Here is a 13853-nt window from a genome sequence, read left to right as displayed (position 1 = left end):
GTAGGTGATGCCGGTAGAGGGCCCATGATTCGGAGCCAAACAGGAGCGTGGGTATGACAATGGCTCTGTACACGCTGATCTTTGTGTGTTTCTTCAGGTGGTTGTTTTTCCAGACTCTTTTGTGTAGTCTTCCAAAGGCGCTATTTGCCTTGGTGAGTCTGTTGTCTATCTCGTTGTCGATCCTTGCATCAGATGAAATGGTGCAGCTGAGGTAGGTAAACTGTGTGCCCGATGGAGATGTGGGGGGGCTGGTAGTCATGGTAGGGAGCTGGCTGATGGAGGACCTCAGTTTTCTTCAGGCTGACTTCCAGGCCAAACATTTTGGCAGTTTCCGCAAAACAGGACGTCATGCTCTGGAGAGCTGGCTCTGAATGGGCAACTAAAGTGGCATCGTCTGCAAAGAGTAGTTCACGGACAAGTTGCTCTTGTGTCTTGGTGTGAGCTTGCAGGCGCCTCAGATTGAAGAGACTGCCATCCGTGCGGTACCGGATGTAAACAGCGTCTTCATTGTTGAGGTCTTTCATGGCTTGTTTCAGCATCATGCTGAAGAAGATAGTAAAGAGGGTTGGTGCGAGGACGCAGCCTTGCTTCACGCTGTTGTCAATGGAGAAGGGTTCGGAGAGCTCATTGCTGTATCTGACCCGACCTTGTTAGTTTTCGTGCAGTTGGATAACCATGTTGAGGAACTTGGGGGGGGGGGGGGCATCCGAGGCGCTCTAGTATTTGCCAAAGCCCTTTCCTACTCACTGTGTCAAAGGCTTTGGTGAGGTCAACAAAGGTGATGTAGAGTCCTTTGTTTTGTTCTCTGCACTTTTCTTGGAGCTGTCTGAGGGCAAAGACCATGTCAGTAGTTCCTCTGTTTGCGCGAAAGCCACACTGTGATTCTGGGAGGACATTTTCGGCGACACTACCAAGTACCTTTGTTTTTGTTTTTGTACAGGGTGATGAACTGGGACCAAGGAAAGCTGTCTCAGGATCTTCGTGATGCCATCATCATAACCCTTGATGCCCTGACTAATCAATTACCTGTCAATCTCTGATATTACAGCCATCAACAGCACATATGATCAAGATTCAAGATTCAATTTATTATCATAGTAATAAAACAGTGTCATATTACATTAAATTTCTTTTTGCCTGCTGCAAGCCAGACAGATTTGCCATTGGCAGGAATTGCATAAGCGCCTCTTACAGTCTTACAGTTAGACCCAGTCAGAGAGAGAGAGAGAGAGAAGCAAAAGAGAGTGTCCCTTGAGTCACCAAGTGTCCGTAGATTCGCCTCCAGCACTTCTGCAGCCCCCACACCCACAGAGTCCAGTCCAAAGGAATGGCAACCCGAGCTCTAGATCCAAACCTCCGACACAGTCAGGGAACCCTTCGGCGCCCTCGGCACCTCCCCGCATCCCGGTTCCAATACCTGGTATCCCTCCAGCCAGATCAAGCAGCTTCCAGCAGCCCACAGCTTCCACGGGTTCCTCGACGAGTCACCCCAAGTCCTCCGCATGCACTGGTACCTCAGCCGCAGAGCCCCCCTCACTGCTCCTCTGCCGTGGTCACTGTCCCAGAGGGTCGTTTCTTCCACTTCTCCTTCTCTGGTGGGGCATGATCTTCCTGTCCGCTTGTGCTCTGCTCCAGTCCTTTGAAGAAGAAGAAAGAAGAAAGAACTACGGCTACAACTAGGTTATAACTCTCAGTTATAGCCCTAAGGCTGTAGCTCGAATCCACAGGAGAAGAAAGACATGCACACCAGTAGAGTGTAGTCGACACTAAGTTTATTCAGTGGCAGCTCTTCCTTTTAGAGACAGCTTGGCCGCGTCACCACCGGGGTATGGCTTGAGCAGGCCGGCTGCCGATTGGTTACCTCGGATGCCCAGGCCCCAACTGGGCATAGGGATATGGGCGTTTCAGTCCACACAATGCTTTGCCAGCCTCCACGATCGACGGCCATTTCTGTGGGGGCCTGAGGTGCAGGCCGCTGCACAGTAATCCATTCCTTCCAAATAAATTGCGTTGTGATAATTGGGACCAAGACTCAAATGTAAGGATTTCTCTATAACAATTCTGGAGAATCCTTCTTGGCTTCCTGCCCAGGTTAATCTGCCTTGTTTATTTTAAGCATGTCCATGTACTCACTGCCCACACACTAGTAAACAGGCAATCAATCAATCATGCCCTTTGTCCAGTTTGAATGTTCCAATAGTTGCCTGTGTCTGATAACTTGAACCATTGGTCACCTACATGAAACTGATTACAGCATGGATTCAGGTCATTCGGTTCACTGTGCACCAAGCCTGTTTCTTGAGAAATTTCAGGCCTTATTTCAATTCCACAATTGTGATGTTATTGCTCTAATGCTATGTTGCAGGGTTCCCTGGAGTTTGCCTGCTTCCTTTCATCTTATGTTCACAGTGATGTCCATGATGATCTGTGACACCATGTCCCAGATGGGCCAATTGAAGGAGAGGTCTGGAACAGATGGGTGGGATATGGGTGAGAGTGCTGTCCGAGTGCAGGGATATGAAATGGTGTCATCATGGGAGAAAGGGGGAAGTAGGCAGCACATCAATATAGAACCTGAACGACAAATAGCACCAGAGGAGACTGGGATGACCATGGTATCTGGTCCCTGCTGCCTCCACGTTTTTCCTTATGCAGCAAGAGCAGGACTCTGATTGGAAGGAAGAAGGGTATGAGTGGGTTCCTGGCCACAAATATCTCCCTGTTTATGATGAGGATAACATTCTTGCACTCAGAATCAGAATCAGGTTTATCGTCATGAACGTGCATCACAAAATTTGTTGTTTTGCAGCATTGTGCATTTCAAGTGCAAAAATTGCTATAAAATTATTGTTCTGTAAATACAATATTAAAAAATAAATAATTAGTGCGAAAAAAAATGAGGCAGTGTCTGTGGTTTATTGTCCATTCAGAAATCTGATGGCAGAGGGGAAGAGCTGCTTTTGTACCGTTAGGCACTCGTCTTCAGACTCCTGTACCTTTTACCCAATGGAAGCAGAATGAAAAAGGCATGGCCTGCATGGTGAGAGTCGAGTTAACAACTCTCTATAGTTTTTTTCTTGTCCTGAGCATTGGCACCTCCTTACCAGACAGTAATGCAACCTGTCAGAATGCTCTCCACAGTAGCATCCTAATCCTTAATGAAGACAGCATCTTCTCACAAGTGAAATCAAATCACATCAATTAAAGTGAATGAAGGCATCAAGCTGTTCCTTGGTGGTTTGTTGCTGTTCCTGAAGAGTTTCAAGCAATTCTGTGGCAGGAGTAACATGAGGTTACCTTGACAGGGTAACACATAGCCTCCAACTGCCTCTTAAGTGAACAAGTCGGCAACGTGACTGGATTGATGCTGAGCCATTCCAGCTTTGAGAGAGACTGGGGTCTCCAGGCTCCACACAACCTCCTTGGAAAGTTTGGATTGGGTTCCATTATGTTTCTCATCATCACCTGTGCTTAGCCAGCCTGGCTGTGTTCACTACCTCAATGCCCACCCACACCAGCCTGGCAGGAGGATTGTCCAAGCCATTCCTCACTGAATGGAAGAGACCGACCTCTGGTGATCATTTGCAGTTTCTCCTCAGTTTGTGGAATAGAGGTGAATGGAGGAGGTTGTTAACAGTGTGTGATCTTGTATGCGGAAACTGCCAAAATGGTTGGCCTGGAAGTCAGCCTGAAGAAAACTGAGGTCCTCCATCAGTCAGCTTCCCACCATGACTACCAGCCCCCCCACATCTCCATTGGGCACACAAAACTCAAAATGGTCAACCTGTTTACCTATCTCGGCTGCACCTTTTCATCAGATGCAAGGATCGACGAGATAGACAACAGACTCGCCAAGGCAAATAGCGCCTTTGGAAGACTACACAAAAGAGTCTGGAAAAACAACCAACTGAAAAACCTCACAAAGATAAGCGTATTCAGAGCCGTTGTCATACCCACACTCCTGTTCGGATCCGAATCATGGGTCCTCTACCGGCATCACCTACGGCTCCTAGAACGCTTCCACCAGCGTTGTCTCCGTTCCATCCTCAACATTCATTGGAGCGACTTCATCCCTAACATCGAAGTACTCAAGATGGCAGAGGCCGACAGCATCGAATCCACGCTGTGGAAGATCCAACTGCGCTGGGTAGGTCATGTCTCCAGAATGGAGGACCATCGCCTTCCCAAGATCGTGTTATATGGCGAGCTCTCCACTGGCCTTCGTGTCAGAGGTGCACCAAAGAAGAGGTACAAGGACTGCCTAAAGAAATCTCTTGGTGCCTGCCACATTGACCACCGCCAGTGGGCTGATATCGCCTCAAACCGTGCATCTTGGCGCCTCACAGTTCGGCGGGCAGCAACCTCCTTTGAAGAAGACCGCAGAGCCCACCTCACTGACAATAGACAAAGGAGGAAAAACCCAACACCCAACCCCAACCAACCAATTTTCCCCTGCAACCGCTGCAACTGTGTCTGCCTGTCCCGCATCGGACTTGTCAGCCACAAACTAGCCTGCAGCTGACGTGGATATTTACCCCTCCATAAATCTTCGTCCGTGAAGCCAAGCCAAAGAAAAAAAGATACGAGAGAGCCTTGGCATACAAATCATAAATAATTTAGAGGTACAGCCTGGTAACAGGCCCTTCTGGCCCATAGGCCCGTGCTACTGACCTAATACATCTTTGGAGATAGGGAGGGAGAAAGAGCACCCAGAGGAACCCCACATGGTACACAAGAACGTACAAAATCCTTACAGATACTGGCAGATTCAAACCTAGGTCATTAGCATAAGAGTGTTGGTGCTAAGTCACTCCGCCCTTCTTCAGGGGTTATTCAAACTTCCACTTCCTGAGCTCTTCTCATGATGACACTTGTGGTCTCCTGAACTACTGCCCCAGTATTATCCTTAAATCTTCGTCCGCGAAGCCAAGCCAAAGGATCTTCCTGGCATGCATTTTGTTCTTTGAATCTCCATATTGGTCATATCTGGTGTTACCTGGTTGTCATGGGCAGTGCAGCTTTAAGCGCTGGTCAGGGCATATATTTCAGGAGAGCTGGGAGAAATTTAAAGGAGATCTGAGGGTAAGTTTACACAGAGATTATTGTCTGGAACAGGTTACATAAACAGAAACAACCACATTTAAGAGGCATTTGGTTGGTTAAGAAAGAAGTAGAGGGTTACAGCCCTAAACATTGAAGGCAGTGGATCTAGTCACAAATTGAGTTGATTCGTGGACTGTCACTCAGTGGCTTGATTGAGACTGTGTTTCACAGAGATATGGAGTGTGTGAAAGTGTAACCCCTGCTCACGTGCTTGAAGGGGTTGCTCCTCAGGTTTTGGCTGTATTTCAGCCCCACACTCCTGATCTCTGGGCACCTGGTATGGAGGAGGGAGGGTCGGTCGAGGGTTGTCCTCATTAGTCTGGTTCTGAGCCTGGCCATGATGGCCATCTATGGGTCCAGGCAGTGGGCAATCAATTGAGGTTTCAGCTTGGGCTGACTGCCTGCCCCTCTTCTGAAGACACCTGTGTAATCCATGTATCCCTGGAGAAGGAACACTCAATGCTCACGGGCAATTTGGAGGATATCTGGGAATGGTTTTCTCCCAAAGAGTTTGACCTTATCAATGGAGACAATCATGTTTCAATTTGTAACTTATGTTTTCTGTGAATTGTAGACTAATATAGTACTTGTAACTTTTGGATTGATTTATTGCCAAGAGAGCAAAAAAAAAGGGGACCAGCCACAATGCAGGCAAGTGGTAGCAATGGGAAGCAATGATGGAGTTAATGGAGGGAGGTTGGTTTGTGTGGTGATTCGAGCTGCGATCATAACTCTCAGCAGTTTCTTGCAATCTTGGGTAGAGAGGTACCTGCACCATGTAGTGATGCGGTAGGTTACCTTTCTTTTGATTGCAGAAACTGAGGGATGCAGGTGACACACCAAATTTCCTCAGGCCTCTGAGGAAAGAGGAGGCACTGGTGAGTTTTCTTGGCCATCATGTTGACATGGGTAGTCCCAGGTCACTGGAGAGATTTAACCTTAAGAAGTTAAAGCTGCCTACGTTTTCCACCTTGGCTCTGTTGATGCAGATAGAGGAGTAACCTACACCCCTCTTCCAGAAGTCTAAGACCACTCCTTAGTCTTGCCGTCATTGAGGGAGGGGTTGTGGTCCCTTCTATATTCCATCTAGATGAAGGGCTCAAGCCCGAAATGTTGGTTATTTTTCTTTATTTTTTTCCTATATACTGTTTAATCTGCTGAGTTTCTCCAGCATTGTGTATTTAGTTTTATTCCAACTCATCATTGTTTGAGATCCTACCTAATAAGACAGTGGTGCGAATTTATAGATGGAGCTGGAGCGGTGTTTCTCATGGAGTCAGTGTCATCAGTCTTCACAGTGTCTTCAGTCTATGTGTTTGTGTTGGATCATCCACACATTTCTCTTCATCTTGCCAATTAGCAAGACAGGAATGAGAAGAGGTCACTCAGACCTCATGTCAGCTTCACCATTTAATCAGATCATTCCAGTGCCCTGCTGTCCCACTACACTTCCTTGATGCCTTCATCCAATTATTACCAGACCCCTTGCATCACTGACCCTCAGCTCATTTTCCTTCACATTCCCTATAATCTTTACTGTAATCCCCATCACCCTTGATCCACATAATCCCTGAATCTTTGCAGAAGGGCTCAAGTCTGAAATGACGGTGATACATCTTTACCTCCTTTGGACGCTATGGACCAGCCGAGTTCCTCCAGCATTTCTGTGTTTTTACTACAATCACAGTGTCTGCAGACTTTTGTTTCTTGCTAATACCTTGATGAAGGATTCAAGCCCAAAAGAGTTCTGTATCTTTATCTTTACTATATAAAATACATTGTTTGACCTGCTGAGTTTCTCCAGCATTGTGTTTTACTTCAATCATGGTGTCTGCAGATGTTTGCAATTTATTTCTGTCTTTACCTTGTTAACTTTGCCATCACAGCTTTCTAGGGTACAGAATTCTAAAGATTCTAAAACCAGTGAAAGAAGAAATTCCTCCCGATTCCTGCAATGGAGAAACAGTTTCTTCCCATTTACTCAGAATCCTTTCTTAACTTTAATTCAATCTATCCTCTTGCTCTCCATAGTACATTACTACAGTTATTTTACAACTCCTAATTTCTAAATCATAAAATGTTTCACAATTCTAATGTTTCATTGCAATGACATTGTTCCAACAAGGATCGGACATGGGATAACAGGAAGCTTTGGTTGATTCTGGTCAGATTCCACTGTGACCGAAATCCTACCACATCTGTTCTCTCAGTTTGATGCCAATGAACTCATTGGACTGTTTTTGGACTCCCGATCAATATTTATGTTCCGATAGAAGACAAAGTTAATTATATTCAAAGGATCTTGCTGTGCCACAAATTGGCAAGTGATTTTTCTGCATTGAGTGTCAAAGAGCCCTGGGGTTGTGAACAGGGTAGAATTATTAAGAACTTCTTTCTTTAAGTTCCAAATTCAAGTTTACTAAGAGCCAGAAATGTCATATCGCAATCATTAGTAGAGATGGGAGCAGCAATGATAAGCAATGTTTACAGTGTTTTGAAATATTAAGAATATCAGAACAGATAACATTGATGAAAACACTCACACACTCTTAAAGCTTCTCCCCACACGCACACACACACGTATTCAAAGAAACATGGGAAGAGAAGTGGCTAATCAATAAGTGGCTAATAGCTTCTTGAGACTGTTTTACTATTTGGTGACATCATGACTGACCTTCCATTTACCTGCCTTTTCCCTCAAATCCCTTAATATTTTGAGTTAATGGAAATCTGATTCAAAACTAACCAGTGACCTGGCACCAGTCTTCATTCTGTTAAGGACATCTTCAGGAGACAGTGTCTCAAGAAAGCAGCCTCTATCCTCAGAGACCCTCATTACCTAGGCCAGGCCCTCTTCTTTGATACAGGAGCCTGAAGACAAACACCCAACAGTACAAAAACAGCTTCTTCCCCTCCACCATCAGATTTCTGAACGGACAATGAACTACAGACACTATCTCACTTTCTCTTCTTTTGTACTACTTTATTTGTTTTTAAAAAAAATATTTTACAGCAATATTTGCACCTGTAATGCTGACGCAAAGCAATTAATTTTGTGACATGTTCATGACAATAAATTCTGATTTTGATTCTGGTTTTATTAAAAACCTAACTGATTTTTACTAAATAACCTCCTCTGAACCTGGTTCCATGATTCACCGCACATTTAATTGCTCTTTCAAGCTGAACAGCTCTATAATTCTCCACCTCTCTCTCTCTCTTTTTCTCCCCCTTTAAAACACAAGAGCTGTGTGTTTGATTGTGCTGTTGGTCAACTGCCTGCCCTAATCTTTCCATGGGGGTCACATTCAACATTTTAAGAGATTGAACAGTACAGCACAGGACCCACGTATCGATGCAGTACACAATGGCCAAATCAAAGCTCTGTTGTTCGCACATCCAGCGGATGCAGGAAAAATGTTACTGATGTTGGGAAAGTCCAGAACAAGGGGAGGGGGTCCTCCATCTAAGGATAAGGGGGAAGCCATTTAGGACTAATAAGTGGAGAAATTTCTTCAGAGATGTGAACTTGTGGAACTCCTGACCACTGAAAGTTGTTGAGGCCAGTTTGTCAGATAAGGGAGTTGGAAATGGTCCTATTTTCTTTTATATGCAGCATGGTAACAGGTCCTTTCAGCCCATGAGCCCGTGCTTTCTTCCCTCACTGGCTACATCTGCCCAACCACCCCTCCTCATCTAGACAACCGATCGCTTGCTGAATCCTGCCTCACCCCATCCTCCTCACCTCTTCATACTGGCTATGTCTCCTTCACACACTTCACCAGTATCAACACAAACTCACTGACTCCTACAGCTTCTATGTTGACACTTAATCCCACCCTACTTCTAGTTTCGATGCCACATCTGTTCAGATGATAACCCCTTCCATACCACCAAGTCTTCCTCCCAGCATTAGAAGCGAATCATATCCTCCAGGAGTTCTGCTCAATTTTCCAATAATACCAGCTCTCCTTCCCTTTTAAATCTTCCACCTCCCTTTCATGATCCTGTAAGCTTTTCTACATGAAGGAGTACATTTATTTGAACTTCTTTCAAGTTGGTAATTGGATATGCTGCACACAACATGAGTCTCTCTGTTCTCAGGAGAATAAATGCTGATTTTGTGTCCACTGAACAGAACAGTATTGTTCAGGCTGCAATACTATCATGAATGTTAGACCACCTCTCACTTTTATTCTCTGCCTTCCTCCCACTGAGTTCTCTGTCTGCTGTCCCCATTTTCTATGAAGCTCGATCAAGCTCAAGGAATAGTGTCTCATTTTTTTGATTGGGCACATCATAACCTTAACTTCTGAAAACTGCGCTGTTCAATCAGGCAGACGCAGCATGGTTTTAGAAAGGGAAGATCTTGTTTGACAAACTTGTTAGGATTCTTTGAGGATATAATGGGTGCAGTGGATAGAGGGGAACAGGTTGATGTTGTATATTTGGATTTCCAGAAAACGTTTGATAAGATGGCGCACAAGAGACTTCTCAGTAAGTTACAGGAAGGTGGAGTCCGGGGAAGTATATTGGCCTGGATTGAAAATTGGTTGTCTGACAGGAGGCAGAGAGTCGGGATAAGTGGGAGTTTTTCAGGTTGGCAGGTTGGTAAGTGGGGTGCCGCAGGGGTCAGTGTTAGGCCCACAACTGTTCATCATTTACACTGATGACTTGGAGGAGGGGACAAAATGTGGTGTAGCCAAGTTTGCGGATGACACCAAATTGAGTGGAAGAGCAAATTGTAATGAGGATGTGGAGAGTCTGCAGAGGGATATAGTTAAGCTGGATGAGTGGGCAAAGGTCTGGCAGATGGAGTACAATGTTAGTTAGTGTGAGGTTATCCACTTTGGCAAGAAAAATAAAAGAGCTGAATATTATTTAAAGGGTGAAAAACTACAGCATGCTGTTGTGCAGAGGGACTTGGGAGGGCTTGTGCATGAATCGCAAAAAGTTAGGTTGCAGGTGCAGCAGGTTATTAAGAAGGCAAATGGAATGTTGGCCTTCATCGCTAGAGGAATTGAATTCAGGAGTAGGGAGGTAATGTTGCAACTGTATAAGGTACTGGTGAGACCGCACCTGGAGTACTGAGTCCAGTTCTGGTCTCCATATTTGAGAAAGGATATACTGGCTTTGGAGACGGTCCAGAGGAGGTTTACTAGGTTGATCCCTGGAAAGAAGGGGTTGACTTGTGATGAAAGATTAAATCGTCTAGGATTGTATTCGCTCGAGTTCAGAAGAATGAGAGGAGATCTTATAGAAACATATAGGATTATGAAGGGTATGGATAGGATAGATGTAGGAAGGTTTTTTGAGCTGGCTGGGGAAATTAAAACGAGAGGACACAGTCTCAAGATCCGGGGGAGTAGATTTAGGACAGAGATGAGGAAAAATAGTTTTTCCCAGAGAGTAGTGAATGTTTGGAATTCTCTAACCAGGGAAGTGGTTGAGGCTGCTTCATTAAACATATTTAAAATTCAGTTAGATAAATTTTTACATGATAGTGGAATTAGGGGATATAGGGAGAAGGCAGGTAAGTGGAGTTAGGTCATAAATTAGATCAGCCATGATCGTATTGAATGGCGGAGCAGGCTCGATGGGCCATTTTTGGCCTACTCCTGTTCCTACTTCCTATGTTCTGTTTTAATTTCAGACATGAGATCCACGTGATTTTATTTGTAATTCTAGAAGGGGATTTTGCTTCGTTCATTTACTCCTCCGGTAGTCAAAGTCTTATTTGTCCCTTTCAATTTCTGGTTTTGTTTTTGTCATTTAATTTGCTGTTTTGGACCTGTTGCAGAATTCTCCTTTAGCTTCTACTCTCTTTCCTGCTTTTTAAGCACCTTAAAACCTGTTTTCTCTCAAACCATTTTCAATTGTGATGAAAGGTTCTTGATATGAAGCATCATCCCCTCTTTTCCCTCCACAGAATTAGAATCAGTATTTATTTTTGGAATGTCACAAAATTCATTTTCTGGCAGCATTACAGGTGCAAATGTTGCATATAAATTACATTTTTAAAAATAAATTAATGAGTACAAAAAAGAAGAAAAAGTGACGTGGTATCTGTGTTTCATTTCCATTCAGTAATCTGAAAGGAGCTGTTTTTGTACCATTGGGGTGTTCATCCTTCAAGCTCCTATACCTCCTTTCTGATGGTTGCAGTGAGAAGAAGCATGGCCTGGGTGATGGGGGTCCTTGAGAATAGAGACTGCTTTCTTGAGACACTGTCTCTTGTAGACATCCTCGATGATGCCCAGGAGACAGATGCTTCTCAACCAACTGAATGGTTAACAGTAGAGAAGATGACTGTTTGAAGTCACACTGGCCCCTAGTTGAGCAAACTCAACATCCCTTCCCCCAGCTCTCCAACTATCATCCATTCTCTCCTCATTCTCCCTCACCACACCTCTCACATCCTTCACCTTCATTCATTTCCCCTCAAGTGCCTGTCCAACTATCATCCATTCTCTCCTCATTCTCCCTCACCACACCCCTCACATCCTTCACCTTCATTCATTTCCCCTCAAGTGCCTGTCCAATTCCATTTTGTTTCAGATTACCAGCATCAGCAGTATTTTGCTCCTGTGGTTTTAACTGTGCGAGAGTTGGCGATGGGATGCAGGGTCGGAGGATTAGAGATGGGGGGTGGATAAGAGCCTTTCATTCCATTAGTGTGGGTTGGATTGAAGATGAAAGGTCATAGAACCCATTGAAGAAGCAAAGGGACCAGCGATCAGACTGGAAACAATGGTCTTCACAGAAGGCTTGCTCAGTGAGGTGGAGAACGGTAGCAAGCTTCTGAATAGATGGTGACAAAGGGCCCTGGTGGGTGACCAGCTGGAGATGGAGGGTGGGAATTCAGACTTTCTATTTCATTTGCCAATGTTTTACTCTGTTGGTGCAGTCGCAGTGGGGTTTTGTTTTCTTTTCATTTAATTTACTCAGTTTTCCAACCTGTAGCAGAATTCTTCTTTTAGCCTTTCTGCCACTGCATCTCAATGTGGTACGGTTGCTGTAGAGCACTGGATCAGAGGTCAATCCACAGGACCATAAGAGTAGCATAGAGGATCACTGGAGTCTCCCTTTCCCCCATTGACATGGTCCAAAGAGGGCTCACAAAATCATTGAGGACCCCTACCACCCCACATGCAGCATCTTTCAGCTACTCCCATTGGGAAAGAGGTACATGAATATCAGAGCCAGCATTACCAGGCTGAGGAACAGCTTCTTCCCATGGTCAGTGAAAATGCTGAATGACTGATGAACTCATACAATCCCTCTGAGATTTCTATTTATTTATCTTTATATATGTACTGCATATAAATCGCTTGTAAATATGTGTACTATGTCAAAATGTGTTTTCAGGTTTTTCTCCGAGGATTAAAGAATGCTGTTTCACTCAATTGTACTCTACAATTGGCTGATAATAATAAACTTCAACTTGATTTATAGGGATCTGAGTAACAACATGGTGGAGGGTGGAGACATCCTGCCAGTACCTGCAGTGGGGTCCTTAGAATTAAGCCTCATGTTAAATCTTTTACACGAGCTACTGAAGGCACAACAACAGCAACATTGATAAGACACTTGAATAACTACATGGATAGGAATGGTTTAGAGGGCTATAGGTTAAACGCAGGCAAATAGGACTAGCTCTGGTAGGCATACTGGTTGGCATGGACATTGGGCCTGTTTCTGTGATCTACATGTCTGTTACATATAATTGGAACCCGAAACATTTCCTCCTTTGCCTTGTTTATGGAGAATAAAAGAGGTGAAAGCACTGTGAGGGAGTAACGCAGAGATGATGGGAAAGTGGAGATGATGGAATTGAAGGGAGAGGGAATGAGCAGTTGTGGAGGGGGGAGGGTAATGAGAAGAGTGAGGGCATGAGTGGAAGGGGAGCTGGAAGGACAGAACAAGATGGAATAACAGGGTGTTTGGGGAGAAGGAAATTGGGAGCAAAGAAGAAGGGGGTATGAAAGGGAGAGGATAATTAGAGGAGGGGGTTAGGGAATGGGGAATTAGCTGGAGTGATTGGGTCAGTGAAGGAGCAGAAAGGACAATGAAGGAGAGGAAGATTGGAAGAGGAGGAGATGATGTGTCACAAAGTCATAGAAACAGGCTCTTTGTCCAAAAGGTCCATGAAAACCAAGTTCCCTTCCTGACCTGGTTCCATTTTCTTGTGTTTGGCTATGTCTCTGCCCTGTTCTGAAAGAACCCATCTATTGGCTACTGTCCTCGAGAGCAGCCACTCGACAGGGGCCCTATGCACCTCCTCCTCCCCCACTCTGGGGACTACAGCACAATAAGTAAAAGCCTTGTTTTCTTTTCACCTCAAGTAACATTAAAAAATGTAACCTTTTTATGTCATTGGTAGAAGAGAAGTACTGAAAAAAACAAAATGACTGCTTCACAGGGAAGGGTGCCCATAAACCATGAACAGAGTCCTCAGGGGGCCATAGCCAAAAAAAAGGTTGGGAATGGCTGCTCTAGAGAACCTGACCAGCATGGGACTCTAGCATCTCCTTGCTTCTCTATGGGAACTGCTCCACCCAAGTCACAAGAAAACGCAGAGGCCTATGAAGATGACTTAGTCCGTCTTACACACGCTTACCCCTTGCTCTATCAACTCCATCTATAACTCCTGCTCCTTGGAACATATTAAAAGATTCATCCCACCTCAGCCACACTCTCTTCACCTCCCCATCCTGCCCTGCAAAGGAACACTCATGGACTCACATCTC

The 13853-nt window shown here is 44.8% G+C and overlaps 1 protein-coding gene across 9 annotated transcripts in view; it reads right to left on the bottom strand.

Moving 5' to 3' along the window:
* The window catches only part of foxred2 (FAD-dependent oxidoreductase domain containing 2), a 170200-nt gene extending 168115 nt beyond the window's left edge, over positions 1-2085 (bottom strand). For 8 of the 9 annotated variants that reach the window (XR_011348346.1, XR_011348340.1, XR_011348348.1 and 5 more), the window contains exon 1: positions 1418-2085. The gene's annotated coding sequence lies outside the window, so the exon portion shown is untranslated. The remainder of the gene's footprint in view (positions 1-1417) is intronic. The other variant, XR_011348342.1, reaches the window with a different exon arrangement.
* Positions 2086-13853: the final 11768 nt, after the last annotated feature.

The sequence above is a fragment of the Narcine bancroftii genome, chromosome 13 (genome assembly GCF_036971445.1).
Source record: "Narcine bancroftii isolate sNarBan1 chromosome 13, sNarBan1.hap1, whole genome shotgun sequence".
Classification (NCBI taxonomy): domain Eukaryota; kingdom Metazoa; phylum Chordata; class Chondrichthyes; order Torpediniformes; family Narcinidae; genus Narcine; species Narcine bancroftii.
The sequence above is the reverse complement of the archived record's forward strand: the minus strand, read 5'-3'. Positions and strand labels throughout refer to the sequence as shown.